Source organism: Coptis chinensis, chromosome 1 (genome assembly GCF_015680905.1).
Source record: "Coptis chinensis isolate HL-2020 chromosome 1, ASM1568090v1, whole genome shotgun sequence".
Classification (NCBI taxonomy): Eukaryota; Viridiplantae; Streptophyta; class Magnoliopsida; order Ranunculales; family Ranunculaceae; genus Coptis; species Coptis chinensis.
The window spans coordinates 26,758,126-26,781,081 of NC_141456.1; the positions used below are offsets into that span (position 1 = coordinate 26,758,126).

The 22,956-nt window shown below is 35.8% G+C and overlaps 1 long non-coding RNA gene and 1 pseudogene across 2 annotated transcripts; both read left to right on the plus strand.

The window, feature by feature from the left end:
• Positions 1 to 1,109: 1,109 nt before the first annotated feature.
• On the plus strand, positions 1,110 to 2,288 carry LOC147523201 (metalloendoproteinase 5-MMP pseudogene; annotated as a pseudogene).
• A 15,118-nt stretch (positions 2,289 to 17,406) lies between these two features.
• Positions 17,407 to 19,086, plus strand: LOC147523202 (uncharacterized). Of its 2 annotated transcripts, none has more exons than XR_015196101.1 (3): positions 17,407 to 17,478; positions 18,411 to 18,660; positions 19,033 to 19,086. It is a non-coding gene; the product is annotated as an uncharacterized LOC147523202 (long non-coding RNA). The 2 variants fall into 2 exon arrangements; XR_015196100.1 differs by having other exon boundaries at positions 18,411 to 18,656.
• Positions 19,087 to 22,956: the final 3,870 nt, after the last annotated feature.

Genomic DNA, 22,956 nt, shown 5'->3' on the forward strand with positions numbered 1-22,956 from the left:
TTATTATTATTTTTCTAGAGTGTGGTTTTCATGTTGCAATAAATTTTAATGAGTAACTAATATAATATTCATATCTTATAAATAGATTTGCATAATTCAAATATTTTTTATAATAATTTAATACAACGGCACCGTTCGTAGGACGGGTTCGAAAGCTAGTTTTCATTAGAAACTTAATATTAGGCCCAACTAAAAAACTTCATGCTATAGGCTTGGGAATGGACTTCTAGTTTTGGTTTTGGATTTCGGGTTTGGGCAAGTTTTGAGGTTGTCATGGCTCTGGTATTTTGGGCATTTAACAATGTATACGGACTACGGTCCCCTAACGAACAAGTGAACTAGTCAATTTCTAATAGCCGTCTTTAGGAATCTTGACTTGGCGTACCGTATTCATGTGAAGTTGTGAACTGGTAAATTTCTAATAGCGGTCAACTGGGTTTGGACTTTGGAGTTTGACCTAGAGTGGAGTATAGTCCTCATCTGAGAAAATTATTAGTCTTTTTTAATTTGTTTGAAAATTATTTTGTCATTATTTGGCCTTCTAAGTTTTAGAATCTTAATTTAATAATTTGATGTCTTAAGAAAAGAATGAAAACATTTTGCTACTCAATAGCATTTTGCTCAATAATTCTACCACTCACTAACAAACTTTTGTGTCATGAATTTGGAGTATATAATTATATTGTAATCTCGGAGATACATTGTTAACTACCATGTTTTGTACAAGCATAATTTCAACCTAAAAAATCTCGAACAACTTGTTAAAAGTTTTTTTTTGCTAAAAGATGTTAAAAGTTAAAGGATGAAAGTTTGATTAGGTAATATTAATAACACAAACCGATGATTTGGCTCAGCTCACTAAGCTAGCATGTGCTTGTAAATGGAAAAGTAAGAAAAAAAAATCAAAATCCCACAGTAAGGGAAAGTGCAATATAATTTAATCAAGGCACAGCTAATTAAGTCTCCATGCACTTCAATCGCCACAACGACAGTCAGGCGTCTAGTCATGTCTTTAGAAAATTCAAACATGTGGTGTACGCAAATTAAAGACGAGGATCATTCCGTCTAAAATGAGCAGCATCCCCTATAAATGTCTAACTTTGTTAGTGATTCTAACATCAATTAATCCTCATCAAATCTTGATAAACTAAAGTCTCTTGGCAACTTCGATCCTAATGGCTCTCAAAAGCTCTTTTCTAGGATTGCAAGCCTTTCTCCTTCTAGTTATTATGTTTATGTTGCCATCCTTGCTTTTCTCTAAACCAAATGGGAAATCCTTTGACCTCCAGCATCTTGAAGGATGTCACAAGGGTCAAAAAGTGAAAGGCGTGAATCAAGTCAAACAATATCTTGAAAGATTTGGTTACCTTCATTATAATAATGATCCAGCTCATGCAAATGCAAATGACGATGTGTTTGATGACTTGTTAGAGTCTGCAGTGAAGGAGTACCAACTCAACCACCAACTAAAGCCAACTGGAAGTCTCAATTCTATGACTGTGAAACAGATGATGAAGCCTAGATGTGGTGTGCCTGATACCACAAGAATGAGTTCTGGCACTGTTTCACATTTTACCTTCTTTCCGGGAACCCCAACTCCAAAATGGCCAGCGGATAAAAGAAGTCTTACCTATACATTCCGTTCCGGTGCTGAAGTCATTGATTTACAAACATTAAGGCCTCTTATATCTCGAGCTTTCGCAAAATGGGCAGCTGTAACCCAGTTTACATTTGCAGAGGCTCAGGCTGGCGCCCAGTCTGATATCTCAATTGGGTTCTATAGACGCGCTCATGGTGATGGTGCAAGCTTTGATGGGCCTGGTCCGGTTGGTCGTATTTTGGCACACGCTTTTAGACCAACCATTGGTTTGTTTCACTATGATGCAGATGAGAATTGGAGTACTAACCCAACCACCACTGAGATTGATTTAGAATCTATTGCCGTACATGAAATTGGACACCTTCTTGGTCTAGGCCATAGCTCGATTCCGGAGGCTATAATGTTTGGTTCCATTGAGCCAGGACAAAGGAAAAGAGGACCACTGCAACCGGCTGACGTTCAAGGCATTCGTACCTTGTATGATCTGCCACTGCCTATTTAATTAGTAATAGTAACTAGCAATAACTTGAGACATTTGTTTTTGTCTCTTATAAGACTTACATGTCTTATAAGATGTGGCTTAGTGATTTTGGACATTTTTTTAGTTTGTTTTTTTGCCTCTTATAAAGGCATTCTACTAGAAATATTTTATAATAGGTTCCAATTCTATAAGTACTAAAATTGGATATACTTCAATTCTATAAATTTTATAATTTGAAAAATGACTCAAATACCCCCGTCTATATACCCCTAGTTTCATTTATCTCTTCTTTCCTTTTCATTATCTTATTCTCCAAATAACTCTATTGTCCTAGCCACCACCAGCTACCACCACCACTACCACTGCCGCCACTACCACCTCCACCATCATCACCTCCACCACCATTACCATCGTACTATTAAGACTATCACCACCACCACTACCACCACCACCGTGCTATTAAAACCACCACCACCATCACTACTACCGTGCTATTAAGACTAATATCATCACCTCCACTACTACCACCACCGTACTATTAAGACTATCACCACCACCACCACCGTGTTATTAAGATATTCACCACTTTTACTACCACCACCATCACCGTGCTATTAAAACCAATATCATCACCTCCACTACCACCACCACCACCATCGCGCTATTAAGACCACTACCACCACCACCGCCAATTAAGGTAGTTTTCTAAAATCTATATTCTAATTATCAAAATTAATTTGAAACCGAAAATCAAACTATACGTTTGTTTCAAATTAATCTATTCAAGTTAAATGTGATGTAAAGTAGGGTTATATTTGTCAAATAACCATCTATAAGATGTCATGTATTTATTTTTTATATTTTTATAAGTGGTTATAAGAGGAACTTAAAATAAAAAACAATCCACTTTATAAGACCATCTTATAACACATGGTCTTATAAGACCCTCTTATAACTTAACCCAAAAAAACAAATAGCCCCTTATATTAAGTACATAAGAATTATATTAAGTACATAAGAAAAATTGATAATACTTCAATTTTGAATAAGTTAGTAATAAACGACCATGTTTGAAATGATTGTTCTTAAAAGAGCAATATATTTATTTATCAGAATACATATATGTAGCTGATATATGATGAAACAGTGGTGGCCGGTAATTTGATGATGGAAAAACTTTTGGTTCTGACTTCTGTGCTCATATGTGCTCTATTTGCTATTTCTTCTCTGCTTTATTCGTTTCAACGCCTACCAAATATTATTATCTGTAAATGAATCATTTAATACAAGTTATCATTTCATATGTGGATTGAATGAATATATAAATTAAAACACCCATATACTATTTAGAAGTGGTGTTTCGTCTTTTTCTCCCTCTGCAAATTTGATATACCCATTTTATCCTTACATTGAAGTATTATTTAACCCCTTTAATGGGAGTATTCTATAATTCTATGTGGTCTTACATTAAAATTCCAAATCCACACAATCCTTTTCTACTTGTACGCCACCATATATAATATATATAAATGCCCATTTAATTAGTCTTTAATTATTAGTTATTAGAGCATCTCTAATGGAAAGTGTATATATACACCTCTATATAAGTGCCACATAGGTGTCACTAGGATTTTATGGCCCCTCTTACACATTAATAGTTTTCACATCTAAAATAGTATCCAATGCAACAAAGTTTAAGAGTTTGTAAAATTAAAAAACTGAAAAAAATTGACGGTCAAAGTCCGTCGCAAGGGATTTAACTAAAAAAAAATGCACGTGATTTTGAGTAACGTATGTAGTTTTTTTAAAACTGGGCCAACCAATAAATGACGGTCTTTACCCGTCACAAACGTTATAATTCTAAAAAAAAATAAAACAGACATGAGTTTAAGTGATGTCTGAATTTCTTTTTAATTGGGACGTTACTTCAAGTGACCCCGAGATGTTTATTAACTAACAGCCGAAGGGGAATTCCCCACCCCCTCTATTAACTATTAACTTATCACCTGGATTTACACCCCCATTGGAAACATGTTTTTGACATTTAGAGTGAAATTTATCACTTTAAACAATTTACACCCTCCATTGGAGATGTCTGTGATTGCCAAGAACACATAATCCTAACTAATGTTCTCAACTCACACAACTCATGATGTAGATATGAATGAAAGATTTTCAAGAATTGAAGAAAAATGATGTGTTTATTGATTGATGATAAAGTTTGTTACAATTTCTCTCTGGTTCACTCTTTCTCTCTCCTGTTTTACAGTTTTTTTTGTGATATGAATTGAATGAATCCTTTCTTCCTCATCCAGCCTTTTTATAGTCTTCCCAAATGCCTTTGACCCAACCTCCTTTCGTCACGTGTCCTTCCTCTTTGTATTTCCTTTCCTGCCTTATGCCTGCAAAACATTTCAAATACCCCTGACATCTATCGAGATATTGGCCTATCTATGAGTACGATATTTGCCCACTACATTGCCCCCTCTCGAAATTTTGAAATTTTCATTTGAAATTTCAACTTTTCGAGAAACGGTTATATCAGAGAACGAATTTGAAAACTGTCGGGCCCAAATATCCACCCGGTCCAATATTTAACACTACAAATCTCAAAAAATGAATCATCTTTCACACTTTAGCTTCTTGAATACGCTTCTTCTCCAACCAAACTCTCGTCTCATCGTCCTCTTTTATCAGCAAACTTGACAATCTACAACTCTTGCAACTCAGCAGGTATGCTTTTTTTTTTCCTGCACTTTGTTAAGCTTTCCATACGATGTATTGCAGTACTTATTTTAGTAATACTAGATACAATAATCTGTCTTAACTTTAGTTTGTGACATTTGAATCCCTTAAATTTGCATGTGCTTGTGTGCAAATGCTTATGCAATGACATACATTACTACCTTAAACTTCAAAACATGTAAAAGTTCGATTCTTTTTATTCATAACATTATTTGTATCTTCTTGTTTGTTTTGGCTTAACTATCGGCATATATCATGATATTTTCGATAATCCAACACCAATATATATATATATATATATATATATATATATATATATATATATATATATATATATATATATATATATATATATACATCGGTATTTCCGATGATTCAACTTTTATATCGACATTGCTGATACTCTAATATCATTATACTAATAATGTTTTGTAAATCTTGAATTGACAATATATTAAAAATACCTTTGTCACCCCTTCTTTGTGTATAGTCGTTTCAATGACCAGTGGAGATACCACCTCTAATGCTATCCTCCATTATGAGGATACCATATCGAATGATATCCTTTCTGATGATATACTTCCTGATGATAGACCTCATAGCCAAAACTTTGCTTCCACTTCGACCACATATAATTTTCGATATCCTCAACCAAAAAGAGAGTATCAACGATACTTAGACTTATATTAATCCGAGAATATAATTTTTGATACCCTCAACCAAAAAGAGAGTATCGGCGATACTTAGACTTATATCAAATATAAAATATAATTTTCGATACCCTCAACCAAAAAGAGAGTATCGGCGATACTTAGACTTGTATCAAATAGAAAATATAATTTTTAATACCCTCAACCAAAAAGAGAGTATCGGCGATACTTAGACTTGTATCAAATAGAAAATAAAATTTTTGATACCCTCAACCAAAAAGAGAGTGCCGGCGATACTTAGACTTGTATCAAATAGAAAATATAATTTTCGATACCCTAAACCAAAAAGAGAGTATCGGCGATACTTAGAATTGTATCAAATAGAAAATATAATTTTCGAAACCCTCAACCAAAAAGAGAGTATCAACGATACTTAGACTTGTATCAAATAGAAAATATAATTTTCGATACCCTCAACCAAAAAGAGAGTATCGACGATACTTAGACTTGTATCAATCTGAGAATATAATTTTATCTTTGTTATTATTAACAAACATAAAGCATTGCAACATACCTCTATTCTCGAATGATCTTTAATGCCTCATCCTTTGCTGATATCTTGCCTGATATTATCATTTCTGTATTTCTACGAACTTTTCATGCTTGATATCTGCCCCTGTTTTTTATATCAGGACTTTTTGACAATACGCCTGAGATCAACCTTTCTGTCAATCTTAGGACTTTTTATGCCTGATATCTGCCTCTGTTTTTGATATCAGGACTTTTTCACAATACGCCTGAGATCAACCTTTCTGTCAATCTTAGGACTTTTTATTTATGATATCTGCCTCTGTTCTTGATATCAGGACTTTTTGACAATTCGCTTGAGATCAACATTTCTGTCAATCTTAGGACTTTTTATGCCTGATATCTGCCTCTGTTCTTGATATCAGGACTTTTTAACAATACGCCTGACATCAACATCTCTGTCAATTTCAAGACTTTTTATGCCTGATATCTGCCACTGTTTTTTATATCAAGACTTTTTGACAATATACCCGATATCAACACGTCTGTCGATATGAGGACTTCTTATGCCTAATATTAACATTTCTGTCAATATTAGGACTTTTGACCATATGTTTGATACCAACACGTCTGTTGATACCAGGACTTCTTACGCCTGATGTCACCATTTATGTCAACACCAGGGCTTTTTATGCCTGATATCTGCCTCTGTTTATGATATCAGGACTTTTTGCCGATATGCCTAATATTAATATTTCTATCAATACCAGGACTTTTTATGCCTGATATTTGTCTCTGTTTCTGATATCAGGTCTTTTTGACAATATGCATGATATCAATATTTCTATCGATACCAGGACTTTTTATCATATGATAACACCATATATATTTACATGAAAATTTAGATTTGAAACTTGAATCCATTTGTATTGAACTGCAAATTCATGCTACACATGTTAATTTCCTATAAAATTTGAAAAAAATACACTATTGATAGAATACCTTCAGATTATTGATATTCTGAGATTTTGCTAGCAATTCACCATCAGCTTTCTTTAGATAATATGCTCCATTTATCCCCACCTTGTGGACAATGTATGGACCTTCCCAATTTGCTGATAACTTCTCAGCTTCCTTTTCTTTTGTCGCCTGTGTAACCTCTTTTAGCACTAGGTCACCTTCTTGGAAATTTCTTTCTTTAACTTTCTTATTGAATGCTTTTCTGAGCTGCCTGTGATAAGAATCAAGCTTCATTCTTGCTTGCTCCCTTCTCTCTTCCAAATTCAAGATTTCTACCTGCATCCCCTGGTCATTCAACCTTTTTTCTACAAGCATTGTCCTTGATGTAGATACTACTATCTCAGCTGGAGTCACTGCTTCCATACCATACGCTAGAGTAAATGGCGATTCCCCCGTTGCTACTCTTGGCGTTGTTCTGTATTCCCACAACACACTGTTTAACTCATCAACCTATAAACTTTTCTTATCCTCCAGCTTCTTTTTGATGTTGTCCATAATGGTCTTATTTGTTGATTCAGCTTGCCTATTCCCTTGAGCGTAGTAAGGTGCCGATGTAAAGTGCTTAATCTTGTATGATTCTAAAAAATCTTTCACTTTACCACCAATGAATTGAGAACCATTATCCGATATAATAGCATATGGCAATCCATATTGGCAAACCACTCTTTCAAACAGAAAACCGATGATGTCCTTCTCTTTGACATGTTACAAGGCTATCGCTTCTACCCACTTAGTGAAGTAGTCAGTTACTGCTAACATGAATCTTTTCTTCCCTTTTCCAGGTACTAGAGGACCCACTATGTCCATCCCCCATAATGTGAATGGCCATGGGTTCGAGACACAATGTAACTCCTCTGCTGGTACATGAATGGCATGTCCATGCTTCTGACATTGGATACACTTTTTTGCATATCGCAGATAGTCCCTCCACATTTGTGGCCAGAAATATCCTTGCCTTACAATCTTACTTGCCAACGATCTTCCTGCCGAATGATTCCCACATTCCCTTTCATGTATTTCTGCAATAATTTTTTGAGAATCTTCTATCAATATACATTTTAAATATGGCCCCCCTGGATTTTTTTGATACAGTTGATCGTTAATTAATAGATATCTTTCAGCTCCTCCTTTTACACTTCTAGCCTCATTCTTATCTGCTGGCAGTTTTCCTTCTGACAAAAACAACATATAATAGCTCAACCATGACGCCCGCCCCCAGCGTGTCTATTTCCATCACCTCTGTATGTTTTATACTAATACTTGGAATTTGCTGAACACCGATATGCAACAGACGACCTTCCTCATTTTGAAGCATAGTAGCTACATATGCCAATGCATCAACATGTCGGTTTTCTCCCTTGTCGAGATGCTGAAAAATAATCTTCCTGAAATCATTGAGCTTTACTCTTACCAAATTCAAATAATCTATCATGTTATCGCACTTTATCGAATATCCTTTATTGATTTGGCTTATCACCAACTGGGAATCGCTGAAAACTGATAAGTCTTTGATGTTTAATGATTTAGCCATCTCCAAACCTGTTATTAGAGCCTCATATTTAGCTTCATTGTTAGAAGCATGAAAACCTAAAGTAACTGCTGACTTGAGTCTTTGGTTTTCTGGAGTTATCAGCACAGTGCCGATACCACATCCTTTTTGGCCTGATGATCCATCTACAAAGAGCCTCCATCCATTTGTGCCGACCCAAGGATCATCCTCATCCATTGCATTATCAGGCTCTTGTAACAGTAGAAGATTATCCTCTTCAGCCTCCCAATCTTCATCTTTTGTAGAAAATCTGCTAAGAAATCCGCTAGACTTGGCTTTTCTCCGATACTCTATTCCTATATTCAATTCCAAACTTATCAATAAGAACTGACCACTTTGCCATTCTTCCTGATTTAGCTGTCTTAGCTAAAGTTTGCTTCAGAGGAAGATTTGTCATTACTACTACTGAATGGGATTGAAAATAAGCCTTTAACCGTTGAGTAGAATATAGGAGAGCTAACACATATTTTTCTAACATTGAGTATCGAGTTTCAGCTTCGAGAATTGTTTTAGATTGAAAATACACAGGTCGCTCAGCTCTATCTTCCACTTTGACTTCCACTTTGACGAGTACTGAACTGATAGCAAAATCTGAGATGGCGAGGTATAAGAATAACGTATCGCCTTCTTCTGGTTTTATCAGAGTTGATACTTCTTGCAGATACTTTTTTAACTCGGTGAACGCGAGTTTGTATTCCTCACCCCCATACAAACTTTGTATTCTTTTTCAACAGTTTGAATGAAGGTTTACATCTATCGGAAGTTCGAGATATAAACCTATTCAACGCTGCAAATTTGCCTGTACGCTTTTGAATCTGCTTTCTTGTACTGGGTGAAGGTATCTGTTGGATAGCTCGAATCTGATCTGGGTTAACATCAATTCCTCGCTTTGTGACGATATATTCAAGGAATTTCCCTGAACTTACCCCGAAAGTACATTTTCCAGGGTTAAGCTTCATATTGAACTGTCGGAATATTCGAAACACCGTATCTAAATCTTGAACATGACTACTCGCCTTTTTTTATTTGATAACCATATCATCTATGTATACCTCCACAATATGCTTAATCAGATGTTTGAACATCTTTTCTACCAATCGCTGATATGTTGCCCCTGCATTTTTCAAACCGAATGACATTCTAATGAAACGATAAAGACCCCCTTCAATAACAAATGTTGTCTTCAATTGATCTAATATTGACATAATAATCTAGAAATATCCGGAATGACCATTGCAGAAACTCAACAATTCGAATCCAGCTGTTCTATCCACCAGTTCATCAATTCTAGGCATCAGATAGTAGTCCTTCAGGCATTGTTTGTTAACATCTGTGAGATCAACACATATCCGAACATTGCCATTCTTTTTCGAGACAACCACAATGTTTGCAACCCATTCTGAATTATCAATCTCTTTGATGATTCCACATTCTAGCATTTTCTGAATTTTATTTTGTACTGCTTGCGCGTATATCGGCCTGACCCTTCTATGACACTGATGAACTGGGGTTGCTCCTTCTCGCATATTCAACTTATGGGAACATATCTGAGGGTCGATACCAGGAAGATCCGCTATCGACCAAGCAAATACATCTTTATTTTTCTTTAGAAACTCGATTAAATCACTCTTGATTTCTGAACTCATCTCTGTTCCAATGAAAGTGAAGTAACTATCATTGTCTTGTCCTATATTGATCTTTTGCACTTCTTCCATTGTCTTACTTAGGTTTATCTCGAGCTCCATCTTCATCTCTGACGTGAATCTAAAATCCTCCTGATGGTTTTTGCTATAGGATTTTGGAGATGAACTTTCCATTAATTGCTATCTAGCGACTTCTGAGACGCCCCCAATGTCCACTTTCTCCCCTTTCATCATACCCTTTACCGTAACAAAATTGCATTTCTCCGATTCTGACTGGTCACCTCTTATCTCATGTGGCCCATATAGGAGTGTAAAAAAAAACCGTTGACCCATCATCCGGTAGGGTACCCGGTCTTCACCCGCCATCCAAACCCGCACTGACCCGAAAATAGACCTACCCCGCCCCGCCATCGTTTTTATGCGGTCGGGCTATGGGTGTAGGTTCTATGCTCAAACCCGACCCGTCAAACCGCCCGACCCGTACCATGTCAAAAGTCGTTGACCCGCACAATTTCAAGACTCTAACTCTAATATTTTTGTATTTTGTTTATAATTTCTTTTAACTTTTGTAGGAATTTGAGAGATATGAATACAAACTTATGAGTTCAACATCAATTTCACATATTCAAGTTTAAACATTGGGAAAATATCAAAAGTTCAAATTCAACTTTCGAATTTTAGAGAAGATAAATCATTCATCCTTGTATTAATTTCGAATTCTTTTAGTTTATATTTTATTGTTTTGTACTATAGATTCTTGCTCCCATCTTCATTTTATCATACTATGGAAAATAATCAATTTACAAATGGTAAATCACGATAAATAAATTTCAAATTTACAGAAATGGTTTTGGGTTCAAATTCAAGTTTTTTTATTTTTGTTTATTTTTTATTGATTGATTCCATTTTTTTCTCTATGCTGTGAATTGGAAATATATTACTTGCAGAATTAGAAAGTTTTTTTTTGAGTGAAATTGGGTTAAAATGATAATTTCCACCCGACCCAGATGACCCGCCCAAAACCCGCCCCGTAAGCTGACCCAACGGGCCGGTTGATGGTACTAAGACATGACACTTCAACCCGCCCCGCCCCTCCCCATCGGGGATCACTAGATTTGTATCCCCTAGACCCGCCCCGCCCCGACCCATCACTATTTGACTCGCGGTTGACTCGGCCCGCCCCGTATTACACCCCTAGACCCATATGCTGTCAAAAATCTGATCACTTGATAAAAAGTACTTGGAATTGCTCTCATCGCATGTATCCATTTTATTCTCAAAATAGCATTATGATTTGAATGATGCTTTATGACTATAAATTTAGTCATAATAGTCTGTGGGCCTGCCCTTATTGGCAACTTAATTTCCCCCGCTGGTCTTGTTAAGGTTCCATTGAAACCAAACAGATTAAACTGTGGTTCTTTTAAATAGGATTCATCAAATCTGATGCCTGTATATGCTTTCCAAAATAGAATATTGACGGAACTACCACAATCCACCAAAATCTTTTGCACATCATATCCTGATATTCTTAATGTAATCAACAGAGCATTATCGTGAGGTAACATTACCTTTGACAAATCATCAGGTACAAATATAATAGCTCCAGGTATATTTGCCGATATGAGAGTAGGGTCTACTGATATCAGCTCCACATTTACTTCCAGCACCTCTTTGACTGTCGATATCTTTTGAATTTTATCCCTTACGATTTTCTTCTGTGGGATAACCCCTTTATATATCATATTGATCACCCCTAAAGGCTTATCATTCATCACCGCTGCTACCTCTGGTCTAGCATCAGCTCTAAACTCCCTGAGTTTTCCATCTCTCATTAATCGATCTACTTCCCTGAGCAATTGAAGACACTTGTTCGTCTCATGATTCTTTACCTTGTGAAAATTACAAAAGGGTTTATCTTCTATCTCCCGAAGTTTGTGAGTCGGATGCTGGAAATAAGGCTCTTTCCCAACCCTTCTCAAGATGTCTTCCAGTGTAGTATTAATAGCGATATAATTGGACGGATCCAACTCCTCTCTCAATGACCTATCGAATTTCTTATTCTGTGAAGGTTGACCCTCGGATTTCGAACAAGAATCATTCGCCTTTTGCTTATCGGATTTATGATGGGTCTCTTCTTTAGCTGAGTTGCTTGCCTCAGATACTTGTAACACAGGTTGAGCTAAAGCTGATAGAACACCCTCTTCAACTTGCACGTATTTCTCGGCTTTATCATAGAGCTCTCTCAAAGTTTTAATATCCTTTCGAAGCATATACTTGTGCATATCGGATGCAGGAATGAGCCCTGTTTGAAATGCCATTACTGCTGTCATCTTTGACTCATCCAAATGTTCTACTAACTACGCTTCTGCCTTGAATCACGATAAGAAACCTTTCAGAGATTCCTTCTTTCCTTGCTTCAGTTGGAACAAAGCCGACACCTGCTTTGGTTTCACTCGCTAATGCCCATAATTGGTTAGAAATTTTTCTTCAATCTCCCTATAACATGATATTGATCCCTCTTGTAAAGAACAGAACCACTTTAATGGCTTCCCCTTCAGACTTGACGAAAAGGATTTGCATAGCAATGAATCAGATATGCAGTTCCCTTATATATCGAAAACTGGTGCCAGTATGCAAAGAGATGGTCCATTGGATCCGATGAGCCATCATATTGAGTGAATTTAGGTAGTTTAAACTTCAGCAGAACAGGCATCATTTCGATACTTTGATGTATCGGATTCATACTAACATCATCCGCCAATTTCCTTATTGACACTGAAGTCTTCTCGAGCACTTGGTTTCCCAATTGTTTCAACATCATTTCTTGTATCATCTCCTTAGTGATGGGCTGTGGTATCGGCATTTCAGCTACTAGCGATACTTCTGCCCTTTTCTCATTTCTTATTGATGCCTTTCCCATATCACGACTACCCAATTTCAAACTACATTCCTCCTCTTCTTCCTCCTAAAAATTTCTAACCATATTACTTGGACCTCCTTTATTCAACACTGATTCTTCTTTCTTCATCTCTCGATTCTCCTTTAATAAAATAGCATTCCGCCTCTCTAATTCTTTCAGTTTTTTCAACACTTCCTGAAACGACACCTCCACATTCACATTTGTTTCCATCTCCCTTCGACTTACTGAAACTCTTGTGTTCCTTGTATCCGATTGATTATCATTCTCAATTCTTTTACTGTTTGCTTTCTTCCTATGAGCCATTGTAACCGAATTCAGATTCTTCTAACACACTTCCTTCACTCAAATCTGTAGAAACCCTTTGGATTCTGAATCTTAGAAGAAGAAAATTGGAAATTTTCTTGTTCTAGATACACAGACGGCGCCAATGTGATTGCCAAGAACACATAATCCTAACTAATTTTCTCAACTCACACAACTCATGATGTAGATATGAATGAAAGATTTCCAAGAATTGAAGAAAAGCAACGTGTTTATTGATTGATGATAAAGTTTATTACAATTTCTCTCTGGTTCACTCTTTCTCTCTCCTGTTTTACAGTTTTTTTTGTGATCTGAATTGAATGAATCCTTTCTTTCTCATCTAGCCTTTTTATAGTCTTCCCAAATGCCTTTGACCCAACCTCCTTTCGCCACGTGTCCTTCCTCTTTGTATATCCTTTCCCACCTTATGCCTGTAAAACATTTCAAATACCCGAGATATTTGCCTTATGTCAATATCTCAAGTTTTAAAATAATGAAAGAAACATATCTATCACTACGATATTTGCCCACTACGAGGGCATTTGGAAAATGAATGAACTGGAGAGAGTACGAAGGGATGAAAAACAATTAAAGTCTTGCTTTGTGTTAAACTAAATCCTCATCTGCCTCAACTTATTCCACCCAATACCATATGATAAATCAATCAAAAGAAACTTGAAATTAATCTTTTTGTTAATCCCCATTTTGATGATCCATGAGATTGCCATTAAATATGATCTCGCTATAGAAAAATCTTCAAGAAAGTTTCCGATGTCGCATCCGTCATGCAGGGGTTGATAGATTGCCAACTGGATTGCTTTATAGCAACCAGGAGATCCAAGAAATTTAAGAAAGCCTCACTGCACTGTTAAATACGCAATAAAGAAAGTGTTGACACTAAAAGAGAAGAAAGAAGGAAACCTATTCAGAAAGGGATTGTTGACACTGTTAATTCGCTTCTATATTTTTGAATAATACATTGTAAAACTGGAAAACGTACTTAACCGACTATGAACAATCATTGCCCCTGCACCTATTGTTCATATCATCGAGTTTTTAATTTTCTTGGATAATTCATTATATTATTAATTCGAAGAATTCAAGTGATTGCTTTTGGTTTGGAGAATTGTTTTTTTTTTATAGTAATCAATTCGTTCAAGTTCTTCTTCACCACTAATAAGAAATTTAAGCTTTATCAGGGTAAATTAACCCATTGCTTTTTCTATCTTCCTCCTATCCTCTCTCAATGGGTCACTTCAATTTAAATGATTTCTCCAACGCCAGCCTCTTCCCCTTCCGCAAACCCCATACTCTTCATCATTTGGATTTCTGTTGGTGATTTGATATTTGTCATGTTTCATTGATTTCTACTTGATTTCATTGGTGTTTCTCTTTCATTTGATTTTTGCTATATAAAGGTGTGTTGCTAAATTAAAGGCTCCCAAAATTCAAACTCTCACAATTTGGGCATACATTATAATTCAACTAAGGATATATTTGAAACAGTTGCATAGACTTGGTTTTCTTAAAATAGCAATTCTCATTGCATGTGAAAACGCTTTGAGAATCAGTACCCATTGTTAACTCTCTTTTTTCCTGATTCTTTTTCTACAAACTATTTCTAAAAGGAACTAGCATATGCAACAAGGTAAACTTTCCCCACTCTCTTTCTCTTTGCGGAACTGTGGCAAGATATTCAATTCTTATCATCTTTTTTGGTCGGTATGCTATTGGGTTTTTTTTTCAGCACCCTAATTTTATTTTCTGATTTTTGATGTCTTTGCAATAAAATTGTTGTGCACTTTTGCAACTTTGAGTGCTACTCTAATACTTCAGCTATTTGTTATTCTCACTTTGACTATGAATTCATTGAAGCATTGATTGGATGCTCCAATCATTTTAATGAAATTTTTTTAATTCACTTTTGCTTTTTCCCTGGCTCCATTACCCTTTGTGGTGAATGTTTGCTGCACTCCTACTGATCAACATCTTCTATTTTACATAATGTTATATCTTCTTCTTCTTTTGTTATTTATTTTCTGATGCGCGTTGTGCTTTATTTGATTGGCAATATTCAATGTCGTTTTCAAACTTAACTTGGGTGGAGATGGAAGAACAACCTCAGAAACCACCGTTTAAATCTCAATTAGGACATACTGATTAGGTGGGGAAGGTAACTAGACTACAAACCTGTGTCTGAGTTTTAGAGGTCATGAACTTAGACGTTTGCTTTAAAGCTCTTACAGGTGAGTTAATTATAAATCTTTTAGTTTACATTTTTGAGAATTGGTGGTTGTTGGTTAATTATTGTGCATGCTTATGCTTTCATTGTAACTTTTAATTCATTTTGAGTCCTAAAACTAATTAGAATTTCACCTGTTTTGGATATCTCAGTTACCGGGATCAAATAACATTATGAAACCAGAATGGATTTCATATATGTCGATTTTGTCCGACATGTATGACATACCTGATATATTGAACAATCAATCACTTATCTAAGAAGTGCCATGGTTTATTGGTCAAGAGGTTGTGTGAAATATACTACATATATTGAGTGTGGGCCGCGTGGATATCTTCCTTTCTTTGATAATCACTGTTATGACTATTGTACAACCTAGCATTTGTTATAAGTATTATGAGAGTGTTATTTTATTTATCTGTATCTATATACCTACTCACTTGCATGTCCCTGGTTTTTTCCTTTTTCTTTTCAGTTCTTTTATTCCAAAAATCTGGTACTTATAATGTTAAGTTGGCTAGTGCAATCACCATTATCATTTATGGTATCTATATGAGTCAGAAGGGAACTGTTGCTACTGAAGAATGAGAAAGCAAGGAAGGTGCGTTCTGGGCTTGGTCTCAAATGCATGTATATTCCTTCTACTTTATGTTCTTTCACTTGGTCTGTCATCTGCTTGCTGTGTTTTTCGCTTTTGTGTAAAAGTATCTTTGGGATGATCACGCAAACTTCTTCTTCTACTATTTCAATATATTCTGAGATGCATTGTCTCAAAGATATCTTCTTTTACTGCTTAGATTCTCGAAATGAAGGAAGGCGAACCCGAATCTGTTCTTAGAGAATTGACAAAGCAGGCTGCAGTCGGCGTCGAAGTCAATATTCCTCAGTTGCCCGGTTTAATATCCATCTGATATCTTTAATACAAAAGGACATGGGAGAAGAGTAAGTTCCTTTTCATGTGCGTTTAAAATGAAATGTTACCATTTCGGCAATTGATTGTTTAAACTGTTACCCTTTTACTTGTAGATATCCCTTGAGTCAAACGAGCAATTGAAGTTCCTGGTTCCAAGAGCTTGGGAAATGCATTTCCGAGTCTCAGTGTGCTTTTAAAGAATTTTCTTTGGATTGTTTTAATCACGGTAGTGATGGATATGATAAATTAGATTCCTCAAAAAGGCTGAGACTATTGAATTTTCTGTGTGACTTCCAAGCACTTGGGAAATGCATTTCCGAGTCTCAGTGTGCTTTTAAAGAATTTTCTTTAGATTGTTTTAATCATGGTAGTGATGGATATAATAAATTAGATTCCTCAAAAAGGCTGAGACTATTGAATTTTCTGTGTGACGAAGTTATTTGCACTGCATAGGTGAAAGAGCTGTTAATTTGCATTTGCGACCTCTCTCTCTCTCTCTCTCTCTCTCTCTCTCTCATGTACTCAAAGTATGTTTTGTGAACTTATCATTGATGTGACTCTCTTTCAGAGACTTGAGAGGTTGGAATGACAAACAAAAAGAAAGATTGGTAAAGAGAGGGAAGGAAGCAAAACCAAAAGTTCTTGCTGCAAGAGATAAGGTAAACACTACTTTGTGGAAAATTCAGCACTCTAAGATATACTTCTAAAGTTAAGTTGTGTACAGGAACGGCGTTTGAAGCAACAGATGCAGGATGACATTGCAAAAGCAAATGGTGCTCCTCTTTCTATATGAGAACATGAAAGTCTTATTTCGAGAATAAAAGATGAAGCAGCAAAAGCGCGTGCAGAGAAACTAGAAGCGATAGAGTTGGTGCCAAAGAGTATGTTCACCATTTGTTTCCTTTACCTTTCAGCAGTTACTTTGCTTAAAATTATTCAGTATTCACCTACTGTGATTTTGCATGCTTGACCAGATATTGTCTCGTAGTTGTTACATTGACACTGTTCACATAGGCGAAACTTTATGACCAATTTCTGCATTTTTTTGTTTCTTGGGGTTCATCTTTGCAATTTCGCAGTAGACCATGAATGTAAGACTTTAGTCAGGATTTATGGTTTCTACATTACCAGTTGTCAATCTTTTTGTCTAACCTCTCGAGATTCCTCTTCTCATGGCATTTCCAACGACTGTATCCGCACCAATGTCAAGTCCTAAGATCTTAACATCCATTTACACAATAGAAGAATGAGCACAAAGTAAGAGCAACTAAATCATTTATTGATCTATATGAACTAGCAACTAAATCATTTATTGATCTATATGAACTCGCTGAAGATTACCTTCAAAATGTAGTCTGTTCGGAGGCTCCTTTTTAATCCTTCAATTGCAATTGCCTGTTATTACAAATTGAGTTTCTCAACTATTGCCAACATGAGAATAAAATGAAAATACGAATAGTACTGATGTGCGAAAACATGTTCGGAAGAGTTAAACATCTTTGCGCTTAGTTTTCAGCTTGTTTTATGTATCTCAGGCTTATGCAAGGGAATTTTATTACGATAATAGTTTACAACATTTATGTATATTACCTTCATGTAAGTGTCTACATCAGATTCTGGGACAATTCCAGCTTGCTTCTCCTTCTTTGAGTAAATTAAACAAACATCAAGAATATTATTTTGTAGAAATAAGTACACTATGCTATAGACTATAGTTCAACGTGTACATAGTCACACAGATACCTTGAAGGCTTGATGATACCACTGACATCTTTGAGAATGCTTATCTTGCCTTATGCTGACTTGAAACCAGATAGAAACTGCTTTACACATTGCAACAACCTCCATTACTAGTGAAATTTTGACAAAGTGCAAGAATTGAAAGGTATTCATAGAAATCAGTTGGTACTATGAGCTGAGTTAGAAAAAGAGAATAAAAAGCGTCACATATACAGTGGTGATAATGGGCATCTGGCCCAGCCCGTAGTCCAACAAGGCCCAGAAGCAAGAAATAGATCGATCACTCACCGAGAAATTGCTTTTGAGAGAGTTCCATAATGTAGGTAGGGGCTTTCCATGGACTACTTTACATTTTGCATCCACACAAACATTCTCATACCTCACTTCCACTGTAGGCAATTTCACACCAACTCTGCAAGAAATAAACTTGAAAAAAATGTTGAACCCAGACACATCTATTCAAAATAATTATAGGCGGACATGCACTCCGGTATTTACATAGACAAAATATATCATGAATGAATACAATTAATGAAATTATTGACAAAATATATCATGAATGAATACAATTAATGAAATTATTGCCGCATAATAATAGTTTCTAACCAGCCTGTGTACTATACAATTACATCGTCCTGTCATTCACAAGCATTGCATGTTTCTCAACTTAAAAACTTACACAATTTGCATTGCAGTTTGAGTTTCTGCAACTTGGATAAACAAAGAGGGGAAGTATATAGTAGAAAGGTATGTGTATTGTTTTGAAATTTAATTATTGGTTTGATAAATTTTATTAGTACATTCTGAGCTGGAATTTTTCTACGTTAGGTCAGAGGTGTGCATACTTGATGGCAACAACAACTCGATTAATCATGGAGCTCAGGTCACTGAAACTGACACGTCGTTGATGTTTGAGAAAGATCAACATGTGTAACACCTGTTCTACTCTATAGTCTAGACCGAATTCTTGAACAATGGTATTTCTCATTGCTACATTCAGATGAGCTGCACCAACAATATAGATTTGTGTACCATTTCTTCATTTTGAATCCATAGATATCCATATGATCACTATACGCCTGGTGTATAAGTTGGTAATCTGATGAAGAACCTACACTCCATCAAGAACGTTAGAGCACAATAGTCTCATGTTCTACTGAATTGCTTACATGAGTTTTGAATTGGATGTCATACTCTGTGTAATGTTTTGTTTATAAAATCCTCTATTTTTTTGGATTATATAGCAACTATTTCAGTGCCAAACTCACATCTGAAATGAATATGTAGCAATTATACGACTTTGTAAGATTCATTATTAACAACATTTTCAAACAAAAGAGGTTTGAAAAGTTATGCCCAACTATCAATTTTAATTGGAATAAGAAGTATTTGTCATACATGTTAATTTTTCTTGTTTTTTTTTCCCGGATGAGTGTATATCTATTACAACTGTATGTGTGTTCATATTCATATACTCTCGAATAAGATTTATTTGTCATTCATGTGCAGAGCACGTGCATTTTGCTAGTTAAGATAATGACACTGGAGTATGGAGTTCAACAGAGTTAAGGCCTGCTTTGAGTGGACAATACCCTCACATGAACTAGTATGGGTTCATTTGGAGCATAAGTGGCATGTGTCTTAATCTGGAGATATTTTGTCAGACTGCACGTCAAGTGTGTATATTATTGGGATGGCATCTTGATACCGATAAAGTGAGTTGGAGATGACAACTTGTTACCGAGCAAATGAAGTTCTTTTGGTATCTTGTTACCGAATTTAAGAAAACAACCTGACTAATGGTTTTTTTTTTCCGGTATCCCAGTACTGAAAGAAGTATGACATCTCGGTATCCTAGTACCGAATGTAGTATGATATTTTGGCAGCCATATGCCGAAATGAATTGAAATTTCGTATTTAACCGAAATTTCAGCTACACTATAAAAACAAAGTTAGGGTTTTGACCCATGAGAATGAGAGATTTGTGAGTTTTTCTAAAATGGGACTTTGGGTGTTCTATTGAACGAGGTGAGTGCGTAACACTATTAGATTCTCTCAATTTGAAGCTTCTTATTTGGTTGTGGATTAGGTGTAAGTCAAACCACGTAAATCTTTGTGTCTCTACTACTTGGTTGGTTATTTCTTGCATAGTTCATCCTTTGTTTATTTTGTTTGTGATTCATCACCCCTCTCAAGTTGTTATCGTCGTTTGTTATTGTTATCGCTTCCGTTGCACAACAAATTGGTTTCGGAGCCTAAGGTTCTACCTAGGGTTTGTACTTGTGGTTATTTGAGAAGTCCAAGTGTTTGAAGAAATTTCCAAGTGAGTTTCTTAATTGATTATTGTGGTTGTGGTACTTGGGTTCTCTTGTGACTATCAAGTGTTTGTTGAAATTCCTAAGAGGATGTTTTTTTGGTTATTGTGGATTGTTTGGGATGTGTGAAAGTTTGAAAATAGTATGTCAACGGAGTCCACCGTTACTCATATGACTTCTACTTCTACGTCTAAAGAGAATCTCTTACGACTTTAAATAGCAATCATGCGAGAATTGATGTGGAGAAATTTGATGGATTTAACAATTTTAGTATGTGGCGTTGTGAAGTTATAGATCCACTATGCCAACAAGACTTGGATGATGTATTAAATGAAAAACTATCAGATATAGAGGAGAGTGTTTGGTCTAAGAAAAATCGGATATAGAGGAGATGGGAGCATTTTTGTTACACTGCAAAACAAAGATTCGTACAGAATGTCGTATATAGGAGTAGTTTTATATTTAGATTCAAAACACGATCTTGTAATTATTAGTGTAGAAAACTGTCCAGAGTTGCCACTGGCAACTCTTTTCCTCCAGAGTCTTCTTCAAGTAAACGTGAGTTTTCCATATGTTGCTTAGATTTGGTTGATTTTATCAATGAATTTTGAGTGTACTTGGTGTGGAGATGAGCTACTTCACTTTAAATGGGACTTTCAAGTTTGGTAAATAATGTTTTTTTTTCTTAGAATATATATATAGTAGTTAATACAGTCCAACAATGGTATGGTTATGGATTTACACAATGAAAAAAGGAAAACCTACTTTGGGGTTGGCACTCAAAAGAATGAAGAGTCATGATATAGTAGTAAAATTAAAGCCTAATTGTGTTGTTAGATACTCAGAGACTAAAAATTAAAATTTAATATTGTACATATAAAATTTAATATATATATGTACAATATTAAATTTTAATTTTTAGTCTTTGAGTATCTAACAACACAATTAAGCTTTAATTTTACTACTATATCATGACTCTTCATTCTTTTAAGTGCCAACCCCAAACTAGGTTTTCCATTTTTCATTGTGTAAATCCATAACCATACCATTGTTAGACTGTATTAACTACTATATTATCATTTACTTCAAAGATATATTATTATTATTATTAATTTTTGTAATTGCAATTTTTTTCCCCACAATTGTAGTAGTTCCCTCCCCCCCCTGGAGAATAAGCTAGGGTTGGGCAGACCCTCACCTGTATTAATAAAATCTATACTTTGTTGTACAATTTTCCAGAAGCGTCTTCCTCCACTATTACACTCAAGTGAGAATCTAGTGGTGGGCTTAAAAAGATACAAAAGGTACAACTCTTTTGACATAGACCTGCAAGATAGTTAGTTGCCCTATTACACTCCCTAAAAATATGATGAAAAGACACATAATCAAATGCATACACATGGTTATGTATAACCTTGACAATATCCTCACAATACCAGAGGGGTTTCTTAAGCTTGTTGATAACTTGTATTGCTCTCTTGGAGTCAGATTCGACTTGGACTTGTTTGAGCTGCATGCTAGCGCAATGAGCAAGCCCCACTTCAATTGCCTTTAGCTCCTAATGTATTACTGATTCTGGTCCACCACTCCCAATATAGCCAGAAAACACATTACCATGCTCATCTCAAATGATGCCTCCATGGCCACACCCATTTGTAGCCATTGATCCATCCGCATTAAGTTTGACCTTTCCTTCTTCAGGATACTTCCATGGATATAGCTTTTGGACTGGATCTTTCAATTGTACCTGTATGCCGATGCATGAGATAACCCTCCTTAAGTCAGGAGCATCAGTCAAGTCTCGAAGGGTGACCTGCAAATAGCTTTTCAAATCTCTGCATAACTTTCCAAACACCACTGCCACTGGTCTTCTAGTGTTGTGAAATCATCAAGCATTCATTTCCTTCCAAATAGCATTAACACCAGCACAAATATATACCTTACACACTTCAGACAAAGGTCACGATCTTTGACATAACCTGATGATCGATGACCATTCACGGTTTGAGTTTCTATCATTAGTTGTAAAACCGATCAGCCTCTTGATGTTGCTAAACAATTCCTTGGAATACTCACATTCGAAATAGAAATGTTTAGAGAATTCTCTACTTCGATTACATAGGCAGCATGATGATTGGGTGAGAATTTTCTTTTGTATCAGTTGGTCTTGTGTAGACAAACTATTCGAAAGGAGTTGCCAGCAAGTGAACGAGTGTTTGGGAATCACCTATTTCCCCCAAACTACTTTGCTCCATTTCACCTTAGGAGAGACTGATCTTAAGGCCATGTATGCATTATTGGAAG